The following is a 20312-nucleotide window of genomic DNA, read 5'->3' on the forward strand; positions in this document are numbered from 1 at the left end:
CATGTTAAGTGTGTGACAGATTTTTACAATGGAAATGTGAGTTAGCCATATTAGGACCAGTTACGATTGACTGTGTGATAGATTCAGGGCTTTATATCCACCGAAAAGAACTCCCACAGCATAAAAAGGAAAAAACGGTGCCACGTGCAGAGACGTGGACGAACCTGGAGACTGTCACACAGAGTGAAGTCAGAAAGAGAAAAACAAATACTGTATATCAATCAACACATATATGTGGGATCTATAAAAATGGTACAGATAATCTTATTTGCAAAGCAGAAACAAAGTCACAGATGTAGAGAACAAACTTACCAAGGGGTGGAAGGAGGGGTGGGATGAACTGGGAGGTTGGGATTGACATGTAAACACTACTAATGTTATATATGAATGACTATTTATTGTATCTATTATAACAGATAATGAGAACCTATGTATTGTTCAGGGAACTCTACTCAGTGCTCTGTGCTGACCTAAATGGGAAGGAAATCCGAAAAAGAAGGTATATATGTACATGTATAGCTGATTTACTTAGCTAGACCGCAGAAACTAACACAACATTGTAAAACAACTATATTCCAATAAAAATAAGTAAATACAAATAATATGTGAAATGCAAAAAAAAAAAAAAAAAAATGCCCACAGCAGCTCTGCAAGATAGAAATCATTATCTCTACGTTACAGATGAAGAATCTGGGCATGGGTTACAAGGTTAAACATCTCACATGAGGATTTGCAGCTGAAAAGGAAAAGGAGCCAGGATACAGCATCTGTGTGCCCCAGGCAGCCAGAGGGTCTATTCTTAAAGGTGGGTGCCCCCAGACAACATATTTTTAACTATTTAAATTATTTTACGCACCCTCCAATTAATCAAATGTGCTTAAAACAAATTATTTATTCTGACGTTTCACTACTTTGGTTTCCCTCGTGGTTCAGATGGTAAAGAATCTGCCAGCAGTGTGGGAGATCCGGATTCAATCCCTGGATCAGGAAGATCCCCTGGAGAAGGGAAAGGCAACCCACTCCAGTATTCTTGCCTGGAGGTATTCTTGCACGGACAGAGGAGCTTAGCAGTCTACAGTCCATGGAGTCACAAAGAGTCGGAAGTGACTGAGCAACTAACACTTCACTACTTTACAATAAATTTCCTTCCAGTTAGAAGTACAAAGGAGTCACAATGTATGTTTTGGAAGAAAGGGTAACAGCAAAAATGTCAGTATCGAGTTAATATGTATCTTTATCAACATGCACAGGACAGATCTAAAGATGTGAGGCACTCCTGGGCCCCTACCTGCCACACCCACGACCAGGGCACCTAGCACTCCTCTGTCTCCAAAGCCGCCTAGTTAATTGCTAACCTACTCTATCCTCTGGGAAGGCCCTGTGTAACTGCTGAGGAGGAGATCCCAGGAAGAATGTGTTTGTTTGTATAATACTATGTTTCATCTTTTCTTTATTTTCAGACAGACCCCCCAAGTCTGTAAGTCCTACAAATGACTTTGCTCTCTGGGTTTGCTACTGCTGCTGCTAAGTCGCTTCAGTCGTGTCCGACTCTGTGCGACCCCACAGACAGCAGCCCACCAGGCTCCCCTGTCACTGGGATTCTCCAGGCAAGAACACTGGAGTGGGTTGCCATTTCCTTCTCTTTGGGTTTAGTTTAGCATAAACAAAACATTTCTTTCTTTTCCAGTCAATTACGGGTTTGGTCTCCCTGAGCTCTGTTGTGTTCAATTCTACCAATCAAACATGCAGAAGCCTAGTTTGTGACACAGATGACACCTTTACTTCCAGAAAACTGAGAAAGCTCTATTATTTCAGGTGACTAGTAAAATACTCACAAACTTTTAGCAGTTACCAAATTTTTCTTAAGAGACAATACAATAGACATTTTCTACATAATAAACTTATATTCATTGCTTTCTCAGTCTAGACAGGCAAGATTCTTTTAAGGACGGATTTCCAAAAATTTGACTTTTCTCCCTGAGCATACTTCTATTATGAATTGAGGGTAGAGTCATTAACTCATAGCAAAACATTCTCAGGACAAACAATTTATGTGTTAAGCTACTATTTAGGGAGAGCTTCAGAGAGAGAGGTTTGGAGCAAAGAATGGGGGTAAATCAATCTGAAACACGTTAAACTGATTGTCATAGTCCCAGTTTTCTGCACCTATTTGACATCTATTCCAGAAAGATCGTGGATGGCTGGATGTCTCCACCGAAATCAACCGCACGCAAGCTTCTCCCTTGGACTTGCCTCTCTAATGACACATCGTCAGCTTAAGTACCAACTTGCCCATCTAATCAAGGACCACAACACACTGGTAACAGCAACCAGTGACACTATAATTAACTCCCTAGTGATTAATTCTTATTGACTCAGGCCAAAGGAGGATTACAAATTAAGATAACTGGAAACTGGGTCTTGACTTGCAATTTGATTCTTCCTGCTCGTCCTCAATACCTGCATTGATCAGATAACTATTCAACATTCTCTCTTACCTAACAGAGATCCAATCCAACTAACGTATCAAATCAGCTTTGTTTTCCTGAGTGACACGTCTGCTACTTTTTCACTCATGTTATTGATGTCCAGGTGGTAGGGGTTGTTGGGGGAGAGGAGCAGGAGAGAGTGAAACAGACAATCACTGTTACCACGCTGGGAACAGATCTCTAAATTACTGAAGCAGGAGCTTCTCCAATTCAATTCAACACGATAATAATGACTATGCTGTCACTAATGTGTGACACAAGGAACTAGGGAAATGAGAAAAGTGTATTCCTTCTACCTGATCCTCATGACATTTATAATTTAGAAAGGGAAGAGAAGGAAATGATTATGTATGGGCCAAAGCTCTGTGCTAGGCACTGGCCATCATTTTTCACGTTCTCGTTAAATCCGCACATCAACCTTTGAAGAATGGGCTACTGATCCCATTTTACAGAAGAGAAAGTTGAAGCCTAAAAAGGTTAAAGTAGAATATTATTCAACCCCATGTCATAGCATATGTCAGAATATCCTTCCTTTTTTATTGACGTACTTCCTTTCTTTTTAATAATACTCATTGTACATGTCACATTATGTTTATCCTTTCACCTGTCAGTTGCATGATGAATGGAAACAGTTGTTTCCACCTGTTGGATATTGCAAATAATGCAGCTACGAACTTCGGTGAGCAAATATCTTTTTAAGATGCTGCTTTCAATTCTTTTGAATGAATATCCACAAGGGTGACTATTGGATTACACTGTAATTCTAGTCTTAATTGTTTTGAGGACCTGCCATATTTTTTTTCCATAGTGGCTGTTCCATTCTACAGTCTCAACAGCAGAGTACAAGGGTTCTAATTTCTCCACATCCTCACCAAAACTTGTTGGTTTTTTCGAACTAGCCATTCTAATGGGTGTGAGGTGATATCTCATCATGGTATTAATTTGCAATGATATTGAGTATCTTTCCATACACTTTTTGGTCATTTGTATATCATCTTTGGAAAAATGGCTATTCATGGCCTTCATTGATTTTTTAAGTTGGACTCTGTTTTTTGTTGTTGTTGTGTTGTATATAGCTATTAGTTTTAAAATTGTACTATAAAACATTTCAGGCATACAAAATATAAAAAATAACTTGATGAATACCCAATACCTACAATCCAACCTAAAACAGAAAACCTAACCAATATATTTGAAGCTTCCAATATCCTTCTCCTGACTGAATTCCCTTTCACACTCTCACCAAGAGAACTACTATCCAGACGCCAGAGTTTATTATTCCCTCCATTTTTATACATGTAATAAATATCTATATATCTATTTCTATTCTACTATTGCCTGCTTCAGTTCAGTTCAGTCGCTCAGTCGTGTCCGACTCTTTGTGACCCCATGAATCGCAGCACACCAGGCCTCCCTGTCCATCACCAACTCCCAGGGTTTACTCAAACTCATATCCATCGAGTCAGTGATGCCATCCAGCCATCTCATCCTCTGTCGTCCCCTTTTCCTCCTGCCCCCAATCCCTCCCAGCATCAAGGTCTTTTCCAATGAGTCAACTCTTCGCATGAGGTGGCCGAAGTACTGGAGTTTCAGCTTTAGCATCAGTCCTTCCAATGAACACCCAGGACTGGTCTCCTTCAGGATGGACTGGTTGGATCTCCTTGCAGTCCAAGGGACTCTCAAGAGTCTTCTCCAACACCATAGTTCAAAAGCATCAATTCTTCGGCACTCAGCTTTCTTCACAGTCTAACTCTCACATCCATACATGACCACAGGAAAAACCATAGCCTTGACTAGACGGACCTTTGTTGGCAAAGTAATGTCTCTGCTTTTTAATATGCTATCTAGGTTGGTCATAACTTTTCTTCCAAGGAGTAATCGTCTTGTAATTTCAAGACTATTTAACTGACTTTAAAAGTCAATATATAAACTGTTATTTACATTCTTCTGCAACTCCATTTATATTTGTGAGATTCATTTTTCTTGGTACATGTAATCTCAAATATTCATTTTATTCATTCTATAGCTGTGGTTCTCAAACTTTCTGGTCTTAGGATTCCTTTACCTTTAAAAAAATTACTGAGGCTACTCAAGAGCTTTGGTTTAAGTGGATTCAGTTAATTAATATTTGCCATACCAGAAAATAATGCTGAAAAAAATCAGCAGTGGCCACGAAAGTGGAAAAGGTCAGTTTTCATTCTAATCCTAAAGAAAGGCAATGTCTATGAATGTTTAAATTACCATACAATTGAACTCATTTCACACACTAGCAAAATTAGGCTCAAAATCCTTCAAGCTAGGCTTCAGCAATACATGAACAAAGAATTTTCAGATGTACAAGCTGGATTTAGAAAAGGCAGAGGAACCAGAGATCAAATTGCCAACATCTGTTGGATCACAGAAAAAGCAAGGGAATTAAAAAGAAATCTACTTCTGCTTCATTGACTATGCTAAAGCATTTGACTATGTGGATCACAACAAACTGTGGAAAATTCTTCAAGAGATGGAAATGCCAGACCACCTTACCTGCCTCCTGAGAAATATGTATGCATGACAAGAAGCAACAATTAGAAATGGACATGGAACAACAGACTGGTTCAAAATTGAAAAGGGGTACATCAAGTCTGTATATTGTCACCCTGCTTATTTAACTTATATGCAGGGTACATCATGTGAAATGCTGGGGTGGGTGAAACACAAGCTGGAATCCAGACTGCTGGGAGAAATACCAACAACCTCAGATATGCAGATGATACCACTTTAATGGCAGAAAGTGAAGAGGAACTAAAGAGCCTCTTGATGAAAGTGAAAAAGGAGAATGAAAAAGCTGGCTTAAAACTCAACATTCAAAAAATGAAGATCATGGCATCTGGTCCCATCACTACATGGCAAATAGATGGGGAAACAATGAAAATAGTGACAGATTTTATTTTCTTGGTTTCCAAAATCACTTTGGACAGTGACTGCAGCCATGAAATTAAAAGACACTTGATCCTTGGAAGAAAAGCTATGACAAACCTAGATAGTGTATTTAAAAGCAGAGAAATCACTTTGCTGACAAATGTCTGTCTAGTCAAAGCTATGGTTTTTCCAGTAGTTGTATGAATGTAAGAGTTGGACCATAAAGAAGGCTGAGCACCAAAGAATTGATACTTTCCAATTGTGGTGCTGGAGACCACTCTTGAGAGTCCCTTGGCCAGCAAGGAGATCAAACCAATCAATCCTAGAGGAAATCAACCTTGAATATTCATTGGAGGGACTGATGCTGAAGCTGAAGCTCTGATACTCTGGCCATCTGATGCAAAGAGCCCACTCATTGGAAAAGACCCTGATGCTGGGAAAGATTGAAGGCGGGAGAAGGGGACGACTGAGGATAAGATGGTTGGATGGCATCACTGATTCAATGGACATGAGTTTGAGCAAACTCAGGGAGATAGTGAAGGATGGGGAAGCCTGGTGTGCTGCAGTCCGGGGGGTCGCAGAGAGTCAGACATGACTTGACAACTGAACAATGAAGAACAACAATTTAAAATAATAAGATCCATTATATAAAGTTAACATAAGAACATATTTTATGATTAAATAAAATATACTTTTTATTTTTCATACTTTTTCAACACAAAAGGCAATGAGAAAAGTGGTTCTGTTTTACACTTTTTAAAATCTCTTTCATGTCTGGCTTAATGGAAGACAGCTGGCTTCTTATTCTTATTTCTGCATTCAGTCTGTTGCTATCATAACACACGGCCTCTGGAAAACTCCACTGTACAGAATGAGAGAGAAAAGGTGAAAAAGGTCTTAGTCATGCTGTGAAATGAGTTTTGATCTGGAAATACCCTGAAAGAAGTCAACAGGATCGCCAGGAATCTCTGGACCACACTTGAAAATCACTGCTCCTTACAATTTCACTGAAATAAATACACTGCAATCTTTTTTATCGATTCTTCTGCCAATGTTCAATTTTCTTGGCTTTTCTTAATCATATTGTTGTGAACATTCTTGCAGATATCTGCTTTGCCACAGGTTTCTACAAAACAGGCACAAAGTAGCAGAACCACTGCATTTTGGTGTATACACATCTTCGACTATAGTATAGTTATTGTCAAATTGCTCTCTGAAATGTACAATCTGTAAATGCGTCACTAGTTTCCAGCACCTAAAACTTTAACCAAGATTATCTCTGGGAGGCAAGAAATGTGATGATAATTTTTAAAAATCTGAAGATAACTAAGTATGGAACTGTATCTTATATCTGGAGAAAGGCCTCCAGAACAAACAGATGTCTGTTAGAGATAGAATTAGCAAAAACAACAGCCTCAAAGACAAACTCTGGCAGAGCTCGTTCAAGTAATCCTAGGGAAGAAACACACCTATTTCACTCTCCACTCTTAAACACCCAATTCAACCATCTGTTGTTGAATTCAGCTGTGTGACCTCAGGCCAAGTTACTTTGTCTCCTTGCAACCAAAGTCCTCATCTGTAAAACGGTGATCATTCATGAATGTATGGATTAAAACACATTAACTTCAAGAGGATGACAGTGCGCCTGGGATATGTGATGTACACATAAACCAACAAAAGCCAGTAGGCCTGATGTGAAGAGCTAATCCATTAGGAAAGATCCTGATGCTGGGAAAGACTGGGGGCAGGAGGAGAAGAGGTGACAGAGGATGAGATGGTTAATGGCATCACCAACTCAACGGACACGCTGCTGCTCCTAAGTCGCTTCAGTCGTGTCCGACTTTGTGCAACCCCATAGATGGCAGCCCACCAGGCTCCCCCGTCCCTGGGATTCTCCAGGCAAGAACACTGGAGTGGGTTGCCATTTCCTTCTCCAATGCATGAAAATGAAAAGTGAAAGTAAGTTGCTCAGTCATATCCAACTCTTACAGACCCCATGGACTACAGCCTACCAGGCTCCTCTGTCCATGGGATTTTCTAGGCAAGAGTACTGGAGTGGGGTGCCATTGCCTTCTCCACAACAGACATGAGTTTGAACAAATTCCAGGAGGTGGTGAAGGACAGGGAAGCCTGGTGTGCTACAGTCCATGGGGTTGCAAAGAGTCAGACATGGCTTAGCCACTGAAAAACACCACCACCACAATTTCTAAAGAGGAAAAACTCCACACCAGCAGCTTTAGGAGAGAAGTGAGGCTCTGAGCCAGGAATGAAAGGGTGTTGGGATTGGATGAGAGGAGGTGAGATGGGGGTAGGCAAATGATATGAAAATAGTTCCCCTTTTGATAGCCTGGTCAGCAATATTTAGAGGCAGTGGCTAGCTTCAGGGCCTGGGGAAATGCTGTGGCTGATGCCACTTCCCTTGAGAGCCCTAAATTTAGAAGGAACCTGCTGAGGCCACGTCCACCGTGTGCTGCTATGGGGAGAGGAACACCTGGGATTTTGTCAACTTTTGCTGGAAGATGACTGCCATATAAGGCATTTCTTCTAACGCATCACATTCAAATTTACTTTTACTGGGAAGAAAGCTTATTTCCATTAAAAATAACTGACTACAGAGCTATCATGATTTATTTGAGCCGCTTCTTGAGAAGTGAAAATCAGTTCCTGTCACCTCTAACTGACATATAAAGCAGGGTGGTTATTTATTTGCATATCTTAGTAGGAAAACCTCTCATTTGTCTAAGTGAGGCATATATTAGCTATTTTTAGGAACTCCTAATGCAGAAAACATAAATTCAGATGAATAAAGCAATCCTCTGAAACAGATTGCTAAACAGAAAAATATTTACCAAACAGCAATTCTATGCTATCATTTAGATGGGAGAAAAATATAGTTTTTGACATGCACAAAACTGCAGCATCCAGTTTTGTGCACGTCAAAAAAAGCATCAAAGTAGAATTTATGGGGTTCCCAAGTGAATTTGAGTTACTTTAAGGATAATGCATTATACCAATTTTATAACATTAATGCTTTATAAGTGGATTTTAAAAATAGAGAATGGTTTAAGATGGACCTCCATCAATGGAACATTACAGTTAGAAATACTACCTTCCTGTTATTCCTTCTTATTTTATGGATTATGCTTTAAAAGCAACAAATAATATGAAATAGATAAAACAAGCAAATTCAGAGACAGAAGATAGGGTGGTGATTACCAGTGGCTAAGGGGAGAAATTTTGTCCAGAATCTCTGCTTGGGGTGATGAGAAAGTTCTGGAAATGGATAACTTGGAGTTATGCAGCCATCACTGCATATGAATGCCACTAATTCTACACTTAAAAATGGTTGAAATGGTAAAAATTAAGCTGTATGTACTTTTAGCATAATAAAAAGCAACAAATAATCTAAGCATTTATTACTGACTTCACTAACAATATTTTAATAAAATTTCATTCCTGGTCCATTTCCTTTTGTTTGCTAAGTAGGCTGTCACACACTTTTTCTCCTTATTCTCCAAAACCATAACTCTGTCTTCTCCACCTTCAGCAGATGGAACTATTTCACGAGAAGATGGAAGCCTCAAGGCATAAACCTGCTCAACTTCCTTCCCTCTGGTCCAACTTACGTCTTCTCCACCTGTTCTCCCCCAGCTGTGTCCTGTGTACGATCACATTCCAGGGCCACATCCCTGGAACCTCTTCTTTTCCTTGACCCCCCCCCACCAATGCCCACCATCCTTGTGATCTCACCCCCTCTCCAACCCAGGCACGACAGAGGATGAGATGGTTGGATGGCATCATTGACTCAATGGACATGAGTTTGAGCAAACTCCTCAAAGACAGTGGAGGGAAGCCTGGCATGCTGCCGCCCACGGGGTCGCAAAGATTCGGACGAGACTGAGTGACTGAATGACCACTCACTCACAAATGTGCTTGTATTCCCCATCCCTGACAACCTGTGACTTCGCTTCTGCAGATGCGGTTGCGTCTCCCCTCCCCCAGCAGCAAGCATCCCTTCCCACCATCGGGCAGCTTCTCTACCCTCTCCCTTTGCCTTCTTTACCCACCACTCTGCTGACCCAGCTCTCCCCAAGGGCACCGATGACGCCAGTTTCCAGATCCAGTGGCTCATTCTTAATCTTCTTCCTCCATATTACACAGCACTGCTGATAGTCCTTCCCCCTCTGCCTGCCCTTTCATCTCTGTGGTCACTCTTTCAGCCACTCCTAGTTCAGCTTTCTTTACCTAAACTTCTGAAACACATCCAGGTTTCAACTTGAGTCCTTTCTGGCTAATCACACCCACATTGGTGGCTTCAGTGATCCCCTACTTAGTGATGACTTCAAAAAGACATTCTTCTTGAACTACACTTGCACGCCTTTAGTCCTATAGTTTCAGCTACACACTGGATCACTCCACGTGTCTTTCTGCCAGCTCAGGCACAGCCAGAACAAATACGAGTTCTACCTTTTCTTCAGTGCTCATGCCTCTCTGCTCTCTCCTGTCCTGCTCAATGGAATTACCATCCACTGACTCTTCCAAGCTAGAAATATTGGAATCAACTGTGAGTACTCCTTGATTTTTACCTCTTACATCCAACTGTGCAACAAGACCTACCAGTTTTATCCCGTTGTTTCTTTTGTATTGGATCCTTACTCTCCAATCCTTTTGACTTCCCTGGTGGCTCAGACCGTAAAGCATCTGCCTACAATGTAGGAGACCCAGGTTCGATCCCTGGGTGGAGAAGATCCTCTGGAAAAGGAAATGGCAACCCACTCCAGTACTCTAGCCTGGAAAATCCCATGGAGGGAGGAGCATGGTAGGCTATAGTCCATGGGGCCACAAAGAGTCGGACACAACTGAGCGACTTCACTTTCCTTCTTTCTCCAATCCTTTAGCTTGACAACTTCAGACCTTTTCCCTAGATTATTACAGTAGTCCCCTTATTAGTACCAACCTCCTCGTCTTTGCATGCAGTCTATTTGTCCTTCATCTTAACCATAAAAGCTGTCTTTCCAAAATCTCTTCAATGTTGAAAAACATAAAACTTCTCTCTGCCTACGGTATGAAGTCCAGACTCAAAAACTACACAATTTCTTCATTATGGACAAACTTCCAAACTTTAAAGAAACTGAACTGTGGCTAAAGATATCGATTAAACCAGGCATTTAAAAATATTTTAGTTTCTTAAAATGTGTTCCTCTAAATAGTTTTGTCTCAAAGAAACTTAAGCAAAACAAACCTCCCCTCACACAACTAGTAAGATGAAAACAGAACCTATAATGTTAGTTAAAAAAAAAAAAAAGCTTAGTAAACACAGAGAGGAGATATATGCAGAAACCCACAACTGATTTAATTTGCAAAACCACAGCTCTAGCTCAACTAAAGTAAAGATGACTTAGATAAAATACAACCAGAAAACTGAGATAAAAGAAATGGGGTAAATAAATTAAGCTGATGATTTAGCAAGCAAGTGTCATGCGTGTATAGCATGAAAGTCTGAGAAAGTGCTTTGGACAAAGAAAGGTGATGGGTTGACTCCAGAGAGCCCCTGGGAGCAGAAGTTCTTAGGGGAACCCCTGCTTGCTGGAAGCACCATTTCTTGGACCACGTCCGTTTCATTTGTGATGATATGGTCACTTAGTTTCAGGAGAAAAATAAGATTTTATAGGTTGATGTTCAATTTTTGAGGTTGGGGTGGGAGACCACTGGTATTTATTAAGGCTCCTCTGCAGCCAGAATTAAGCACTGGAAGTCATGAAAACTTCTACTTTCTCGACTCCTACCACCAACCAGCTGTGATACCCCAAATATCTCATCTAAGCCCCAGTTTCCTTGCCTTTAAAAAGAAGGGTCTAGATATTCAGAACAGATTTGTAGACATAGCAGGGGAAGGAGAGGGAGGAACGGATTGAGAGTACCATTAACATGTATACACTACCGTGTGTAAAACAGATAGCAGTGGGAAACTGCTGTATAACACAGGGAGCTCAGCTCCATGCTGTGTGACGACCTAACGGGGTGGGATGGGGGGTGAGGGTCAGAGGCAGGCTCAAGAGGGAGGGGATCTGTGTATACTTATAGCCGATTCAAACTGTTGCACAGCAGAAGCTAACATAACATTGTAAGGCACTTATCCTCCAATTAAAATTTAAAATAAATTTTAAAAATGAAGAATCTAAAAACACCTGTCCTTGCTAAAATTCTGTACTTCACTATTTTTATCTCAATATTATTAAGATCAGAAAATGCTAAGAGTATTTATCCTTAGGGGAAAGAAGAGGGGAAAGACTATTTTCAAATTGACTAGTGGTATTCCTTTTCCAGTAAACTAGACAGTAAGTGCCTTCTCCGGGCTTCCCTGGTGGCTCAGATGGTAAAGAATCTGCCTGCAATGCAGGAGGCCTGGATTCGATTCTTGGGTCACGAAGATCTCCTGGAGAAAGGCATGGCTCCCTACTCCAGTATTCTCACCTGGAGAATTCCATGGACAGAGGAGCCTGGCAGGCTGCAGTCCGTGGGGTCACAGTCAGACACAACTGAGCACCTACCACACACATAAGCATGCTTTCTCAGGCACAGTGAAGCGTACTCCCTCCAATATGCAGATGTTAAAACAAGGAAAGGAAGTGACAGACTGGGGGCTTGGGCTGCAGGGGTGGGAAGTAATTAGACAGTCCTTTCGTTTCCTTCTACTCATTTGCCTGGGTGCTAAAACAGCAGCAAGAGGCATGAAAAAGTTCTGGATGTTTTGGAAAGGGAGAGGCCCTCTTTACTAATTGGAATCATAATAGTCAGAATCCATATATCTATTTAGATAACAAATAAGTAATGACAACCTAAATCCCAGGCATGTACCAGCTTAAAAAAAAAACACAACCCAGTGGTGACAAAGGAGTCAGGGCAGGCCTCATGGACGAACAGAGAAAATAAGGGTTATGCATCACTTGGAACCAGGGAAGGACAGAACAGGACTTTTCTGTATCACTGGTGACTTGTCTGCACCTTCTTTTTCTTTATACCAATTTTTTTTTTTGGTAACTGTTTATTGGAAGATAATTGCTTTGCAATTTTGTGCTGGTTTCTGTCATACATCCACATGAAGCAGCCACAGAATACCTATGTCCCCTCCCTCCTGAACCTCCCTCCCATCTCCCACCCCTCTAGGTAGCCACAGAGCACTGGGCTGAGCTCCCTGTGTTGCACAGCCCATTCCCACTGGCTATCTCTTTCACATACCGTAATGTAAAGTTTCCATGCTACTCTCTCAATCCGTCCCACCCTCTCCTCCTACACTGTTTCCGCAAGTCTGTTCTCTGTGTCTGCATCTCCACTACCGCCCTGCAAGTAGGTTCACCAGGGGCATCTTTCCAGATTCCATACACATGCGCCAATACACAGTATTTGTCCTTCTCTTTCTGACTTACTTCACTTTGTACCATAGGCTCTAGATTTATTTGCCTCATTAGGACTGACTCAAATGTGTTCTTTTTTAAAGCTGAGTAACAGTCCATTGTATATATGTACCACAATTTCTGTATCCATTCATCAGTCGATGGACATCTAGGCTGTTTCCCTGTCCCAGCTATTGTAAAAAGAGCTGCAGTGGACCCTGGGGTACATGTGTCTCTTTCAGTTGTGGTTTTCTCAGGCCACATGCCCAGTAGTGGGATTACTGTGTCATATGCTTACCCATGATTTTATGGCAGTGAGCACATAGCAGATATTTCTCCTCTCCCTCCCACTCCATAGAAAGCAAGCACTTAGTAATCTAAGAACAGGCCAGGTTCCAGAAATTTTTCTCAATTCTTCATTCTTTTTACTGTAACTTCACAGCACTGTCGTGAGCTAGATGATCTTAACTTACATACTGTTTTTTGTTTGATTTTTAATGGCTTTCTCCTCCATGAGGGTTAGGACTTCAGCTCTCTTTTCTCCCCTGTATTCCCAACACCACATCCATCACTGACAATGATCAATGAAGGGCTGGATCAATTACTGTCTGTGGACTGAATAATTCCCTGCTTGTTCCAAGTCATAAAAGTTTCCATTTTCTCTAAGTTACTGATTAAGCCACTCTAACGTGTGAAGGCGATCTCAGTGGTACTTGCATTTTTCAGAGGATCTGTGTGTCTTAAATTTCTAGCTGGCAGAATTCTGGTACCACGAAGAAATGAGGCCTTTCAGGTGGTTACTGGAGGGTATTTTGAGATCAGGTGGGAAGGAGCATACCAAAGACAGCCACCCTTTAATTTGCTAGAATGTCTACTCCAAGGAAAAACAAATCCCTCTGTACTGTTCACAGACTCCTCCTTCCCTCTATGGGTGAACCCATAAATCTCCAAGTGCTGGCCCAGGAGAGTTGCACAGGGTCAGAAGCATAAGGGTCCATAAGGGTCAGAAAGATAAGGCTAAAACAGAAGCCCCAGAAAGCATAGGTACGCTTTGTTTCTGCCCTGAAGACAATGCATCATGGGCATTCTGCATCTCAGTGGTTGTTACAGGTTTTTCTGTTTATTCGTTTTCAGGACTAACATTTATATTCCACCTCTGAAAACTGCCCATTTGCTCAAATATGAAACACCTATGATATTTCTAGTTTATTTTGAAAGCCAACCAGAAAAATAATAGAGTACAGAGCTTTGAGATTTAAAAATAATTATTCTTTGGACAATATTGGCAAAACAAGTGTTTTCTTGAATAAGGATATCGCTTTGGACTTTCTGGAATCTTGGGCTTCAGAACGTGTCAAATAACAAAAATCAATAAATAACACACATAAAAGGGATCAGAAACAATTTGAATCTTACCAGTGATTTCATAAATACGCAAACATACTGACTTAAAATCAGATTACAAAGTTACCTCAGGCATATATTGAGAAAGAATATAAATATGTCTCACAGCATAAAAATATATCATTCCTCTCCAGAATTGCCTTACAAAGTCAAATTTCAAACTTCAAAGTTATTACCAAAGGAGATTAATCTGGCTGCATTTCTCACTCATTTTTAATTAAACACACTTTCTTGTGAACAGCTCTTTGCAAGTTACAGTAGTCAACATATACATGTGTGTGTGTGTGTGTGTGTGCCCACAGATGATAGACTTTGACATTTTACAATGTGCCCCAAACCATAACTGATATAAGGAGGGAAGGAAGTCTCATAACTCATTTCTTAGAATTAACACTACTGTCCGGTAATATTTTTAAAAAACAATGAGTCAGTAGATACAGTATATTGCCTAACTCAGGCTAAGCCAAGTGGAGCGTCAGGAACACAGATTATAGCATCAAGCTGCCCAGGTTCAAATCTGAGCTCTGCCGTTTAGCAGCTCTGTGACTTTGAACAAGCTGTTTAACTCTTTCCTCATCTGCAAAATGGGGACAATAAGACGATCCACTCAAGTAGGTTAACTAACAGATGTAAGCTGATCAGAGCAGTACCTGGATGCAGAAAAATCTCGATCCAAGTTAGTTGTAACTATTAGTCTTGAGTTTATCCACTCAACAGAGTCAAAGGGACGACGATCATGTTTGCTTCTTCCACCACTTAGCAGAAAACATTTTCTCACAATGATTACTTCCTTTAGAGTTGTTTTGTCAAAAAGCAGCTCTGCTCGTTCAAGGTGGGCCTTCCCGCTCCCTCCCCCGAGTCGCACCACTTCCCCTGAAGCTCGCGTCAAGCCCAACAGTCGTCAGTTTCACTTTCACGGTATGCAGTCAGCGTGGCTGTGGAGGAGGGCTAGTCACTCAACAGGCACCTAAGTGAAATAAGCACCGCCTCATCATCGCTTTGCCCAACTTCTCCCCTGCCCTCTTGGCCAGGCAGTCACCTGTGGAGAAGGTGTGTGGAGGAGGGCTGAGGTTCGGTGCTATTTGGCATCCGGGTGCCCCGCCTTTTCATGGGATGCCCTTATGGGGTGCTGCTCCAGTATCTCCGTGAATGCACACAGCCAGGTCTGATGCCAGCTTCCTCCCTGCTTCTTCCTTCTTAATCGCGACACTGAGCTCTAGCTGACCATTCTGTTTCAGCTGCTAAGCTCGTGTCTCACGCTCTGTGTGTCTGGCCTGTTCTCTCTCTGCACGGTGGCAGTTCTGCATCCACCCCTTTGGCTCCGTCACAGGCTTACTTTCACAGCTCTGACCTCCTCCTCATCACACCCGCCTTCTTCCTGTTTGGGGTTTTCTGGTCTTCCCTCAAGGCACCCCCCTGCTCTACCCTGTGCGGAGATCACACCAACGTCCTAGCTATGTACTGAGCACCTGCTGAGTAGGGGACGAGCCCAGGGCTGGACTGGAGAGAGAGACCCGGATCCTGGCCCTCAAGGAGCTCACAGTGTGGTCGGGGCAGAGGGGGTGTTGTTACTGCCGAAGTGGCTTCCGGTACAGGAAGCTGGGGCGCTCACTTAGGGGGGAAAGGATGTTTTAATTAGAGCAGGGGGTGGGGGCGCCTTTGCAGAGGCAGTGATGTCTGAGGGGTCGGCCGAGTGAGGATGCGAGGGGGAGAAGGGCATCTCTAGCGTGTGGTCCCCCATGGAGCTACGCTAACCAAGAGGCATGGAAGGAAAAGGTGGTGCTCAGGTCCTTGGGAGAGGGAGACTGGAGAGGTGGGCAGGGGACCTGCGAGTTGTGTCAAGGGCCTGGATCTTATTCTACAGGTGACGTGGGGCAAGGGAGAGAATGGCAATCCCATTTTTGTTTGCGTCAGACTTTTCTGCCACCAATGAGACTAGAGGTTCCGTCTCAGAAAAGAAATGTGAGGTGGTGAAATATTATCCTATCACAGCCTAAATACGTGTGTTTCCAAGGGTAGCTGCCAGAGCACCTCCCATTCCAAAGCTCTCCAGTGATGCTCCTCCCTGTCATCATAGCTGACCTGGGACTGGCTTTGACCAGGAGATCTCAGCAGAAGTGATGCTCCGTGGCTTCTTAGTTTGGCCCTTAAGAGATTTGAGCCTTTGTCTACTGCAAATATTTACTGCTAGGATCTAATCACCATGAAAAGAAGTCCAACGTGGCTGCACAGAGAGAAAGAGAAGGAGCTGGAGGGTTCCAGTCTTCTAGCCATACCTGCCAAGTGCCATCTATTGCTGCTTAGTCGCTCAGTCACATCCAACTCTTTGTGACCCTATGGACTGTAGCCCACTAGACTCCTCTGTCCATGGGATTTCCCAGGCAAGAATATTAGTATTTTCAAGAATTGCCATTCTCTACCTTGTCCCATGTCACTCAAGAATATTAGAGTGAGTTGCTATTTTTTTCTCCAGTGGATCTTCCTGAGCCAGGGAACAAACCCATGTCTCCCATATTGGCAGGCAGATTCTTTAGGAAGTCCATATAATACACTTTTTGGTTGGCCAAAAAGTTCATTTGGGTTTTTTTGTAAGATGGTATGGAGAAACCTAAACAAACTTTTTGGCCAACCCAATATGAGCAATCCCATTTCAGATCTGTGCACAACTTCAGGAGAGACCCCGTGTGAATCCATGAACAGCAGAGCCAGCCCAAATTCCTGAGCCACAGAATCACGAGCAGATCAAATGGTGTTGTTTTAAGCCACGAAGTTTTGCGGATATTTGCTACACAGCGACTGATATCCAAAGCAATATTCTAGGTCAAATAAATATAAATAGTACACTGGGGTCTTAACAAGTTCAGGACAGCAGCACCAAGCCACTCCCTGCCAACATGTGTTAAGCTGCACTTCACTTAATTACTTATCACCAACTCTAACTTCAAACCTACGTCACACTTCACTTGTTAGTGCTCAAGCTTTTAAAAAATTGGTTCTTAGAAAATGTAATCCTGTTTCCATCTTGCAAAAAACTAAGAGAATGCAGTGTGTGGATTAAAATTCCCTGGAATTCAGCCTGAACTTTTCTATTGATGGTTTTCAGACAAACACCCGAACAAACATGTGTCTCTTTTTGGACCTGCAGAATGTTTGATGGTTCTCCATATTTTGCTTTCTTAGCTGTATACTGCTAAGTGTCTTGAGACAAACCAGTACTTGAATAAATGGTGTGATCTCTCTCTGGGTCTAGATATTTAGACCCAGAGGTCTATACTATTTTTTCCACCAGAAAATATCTACCATATTTTTCCAGGAGAAAATGACTTTGTATATTTATTTTTTCACATTACTATGTTTTAAAAGATTTTTTTTAATGTGGATCATTTTTTTAGTCTTTACTGAATTTGTTACATTACCGCTTCCATTTTATGTTTGGTTTTTTTGGCCCTGAGGGATCTTAGGTCCCTGACCAGGGATGGGATCTGTACCTCCTGCATTGGAAAGTGAAGTCTTAACCATGGGATGGCCTAGGAAGTCCCCTGATTTTGTATATTTAATGAAGATATATTCTCTCTGTTTTGAGAACCTCTAGCTCCACCTTTAACCTGTTCTCAAAAGAGAAGGGCTTGCCCTTCTTCCTTTCATTTGAAATAATAAAATTCAAATATTGAATTGGCATTTCTATCTACCAATTTCACCTATGGGACACTATTAATGGATTAAGTTTGCCTTCATTAAATTTCTAAAATTATGTGCTAGCTTATGCTTAGCAATACTGGCAATTTGGGATCAAGCAAGTTGCTGAAGCTCCAGTATGTTGGTGATCTGATGTGAACAGATGACTCATTGGCAAAGTCCCTGATGCTGGGAAAGATTGAGGGCAGAAGAAGAGGGCGTCAGAGGATGAGATGGCTGGATGGCATCACCGACACAATGAACATGACCTTGGGCAAACTCTGGGAGATGGTGAGGGACAAGGACCCCTGGCGTGCTGCAGGCCATGGGGTCGCAAAGAGTGGGACACAACTGGGTGACTGAACAACAACAACAACGTTGCATTTATTTTATTTTAATAAGTAACGCAAAGCCTTTCCTACTGCTCACATGGCTTTCTTTCCAAAAGCACTTTCATCAAATACCCCAAGTGTATTATAAATAATAACAGATCTCAGGGCCCAGGAACTTAAAAAGAATCCCAGCAGTAAACTCCTTCTTTTTACTGGAACAGAGGAAGGTGAGAGTACTTTGTGCTGCACTTTTGGCAAATATTTAAGCTGCTTCTGCATCAGAACTTGGAATTATGCAAGTGATTTCTCCCTGACTTATTTCAAAGTCGTATGGACTTTAACTATCCAGGATTGCCGTGGAACCCTAGCCCATGCACCGTACTACTGAAGCCCATAAGGTAGAGCCTGTGCTCTGCAACAAGAGAAATCAATGCAATAAGCCCAAGTTCTGCAACAAAGAGTAGCCCCCACTAGCCACCAACTAGAGAAAGCCTGCACACAGCAACGAAGACCCAGTGTAGCCAAAGATAAATAAGTAAATAAATATTTTTAAAAAAGAAGTAATGCAATTCAATCATTTAAAAATACATGATAATTTACTTTTCTTCTCCAATGACTGATGCAGAAGAACAAAGAGTTTCCACTCTTAGAGTGGAGAAGATGCTATCTGGCTGCTATTCCTCATGAGCTTATCTTCCAAAAACAAAGTCCACTGAGGAAATCAAGGTGTTCTTTTTGAAGAATCAGCATTTTGAGAAGAACTGGCTGTTATCAGACTTCTTGTGCTACCATCACCACTAACACAGGAGAAGGAAAAATGCGCTGTTGCCCTTTTTTTCATAGGTAGCTTCAATTTGCAAAATTTAAAATGAGAGCAGAATGATTTCAGTGTTTGGGTGACTGCTCTCCTGTTTACTGGTGAAGAGGCACATGTTCCAACCATTGGTAACACAGTAAGTTCCCTACATACAAACCTTCAAGTTGTGAACTTTCAAAGATGTGAACATGCATTCACATGTCCAGTCATGTAAGTTAGTTCACATGTCTGGCATACTTTTCAAGGTACTGTACTGTAAGATTTAACATGTTTTCTTTTTTGTATTTGTTATCTATGTATTATTTGCATGAAAAGTATTATAAACCTATTACAGTACAGTTACTATAGAGTTGATAAAGAAGGTTGGGTGCCAGAACTGACGCTTTCGAGTTGCTGGAGAAGACTCTTGAGAGTCCCTTGGACTGCAAGGAGATCAAACCAGTCAAACCTAAAGGAAATCAACCCTGAATATTCATTGGAAGGACTAATGCTGAAGCTCCAATATTCTGGCCACCTGATGCAAAGAGCCAACTCATTAGAAAAGACCCTGATGCTGGGAAAGACTGAAGGCAGGAGAGGAAGGAGGTGACAGAGGATGAGATGGTTGGATGGCATCACTGACTCAATGGACCTGAGTTTAAGCAAGCTCCGGGAGATAGTGAAGGACAGAGGAGACTAGTGCACTGCAGTCCATGGGGTCACAGAGAGTAGGATCAGATCAGATCAGTCGCTCAGTCCTGTCCAACTCTTTGCGACCCCATGAATCGCAGCACGCCAGGCCTCCCTGTCCCTCACCAACTCCTGGAGTTCACTCAGACTCACGTCCATCCAGTCAGTGATGCCATCCAGCCATCTCATCCTCTGTCGTCCCCTTCTTCTCCTGCCCCCAATCCCTCCCAGCATCAGAGTCTTTTCCAATGAGTCAATTCTTCGCATGAGGTGGCCAAAGTACTGGAGTTTCAGCTTTAGCATCAGTCCTTCCAAAGAAATCCCAGGGCTGATCTCCTTCAGAATGGACTGGTTGGATCTCCCTGCAGTCCAAGGGACTCTCAAGAGTCTTCTCCAACACCACAGTTCAAAAGCATCAATTCTTTGGCGCTCAGCGTTCTTCACAGTCCAACTCTCCCATCCATACATGACCACAAGAAGAACCATAGCCTTGACTAGATGAACTGTAACAACTGAACAACAACAACATACAGGCAATTGTGTTATTTGGGTGCCTAGGCTAACTTTGTTGGATTTATGAACAAATTAGATTTATGAATGCACACTCAGAACAGAACTCATTCATATGTAG

General features: G+C 42.0%; 1 protein-coding gene across 3 annotated transcripts in view; it reads right to left on the reverse strand.

Annotated features, from left to right (window-relative positions):
- Positions 1-20312, reverse strand: part of PRKCQ (protein kinase C theta) — a 158040-nt gene that overhangs the window by 121778 nt on the left and 15950 nt on the right. The window contains exon 1 of one of the 3 annotated variants that reach the window (XM_086334798.1): positions 14839-15491. The exons of the other annotated variants lie outside the window; for them this stretch is intronic. The gene's annotated coding sequence lies outside the window, so the exon portion shown is untranslated. Of the gene's footprint in view, positions 1-14838; positions 15492-20312 lie in introns of those variants that run through there. 3 annotated transcript variants of the gene reach the window in all.

This window comes from Bos grunniens, chromosome 13 (genome assembly GCF_055505025.1).
Source record: "Bos grunniens cultivar Pamir isolate PY7600 chromosome 13, Bosgru_T2T1.0, whole genome shotgun sequence".
Taxonomy (NCBI): Eukaryota; Metazoa; Chordata; class Mammalia; order Artiodactyla; family Bovidae; genus Bos; species Bos grunniens.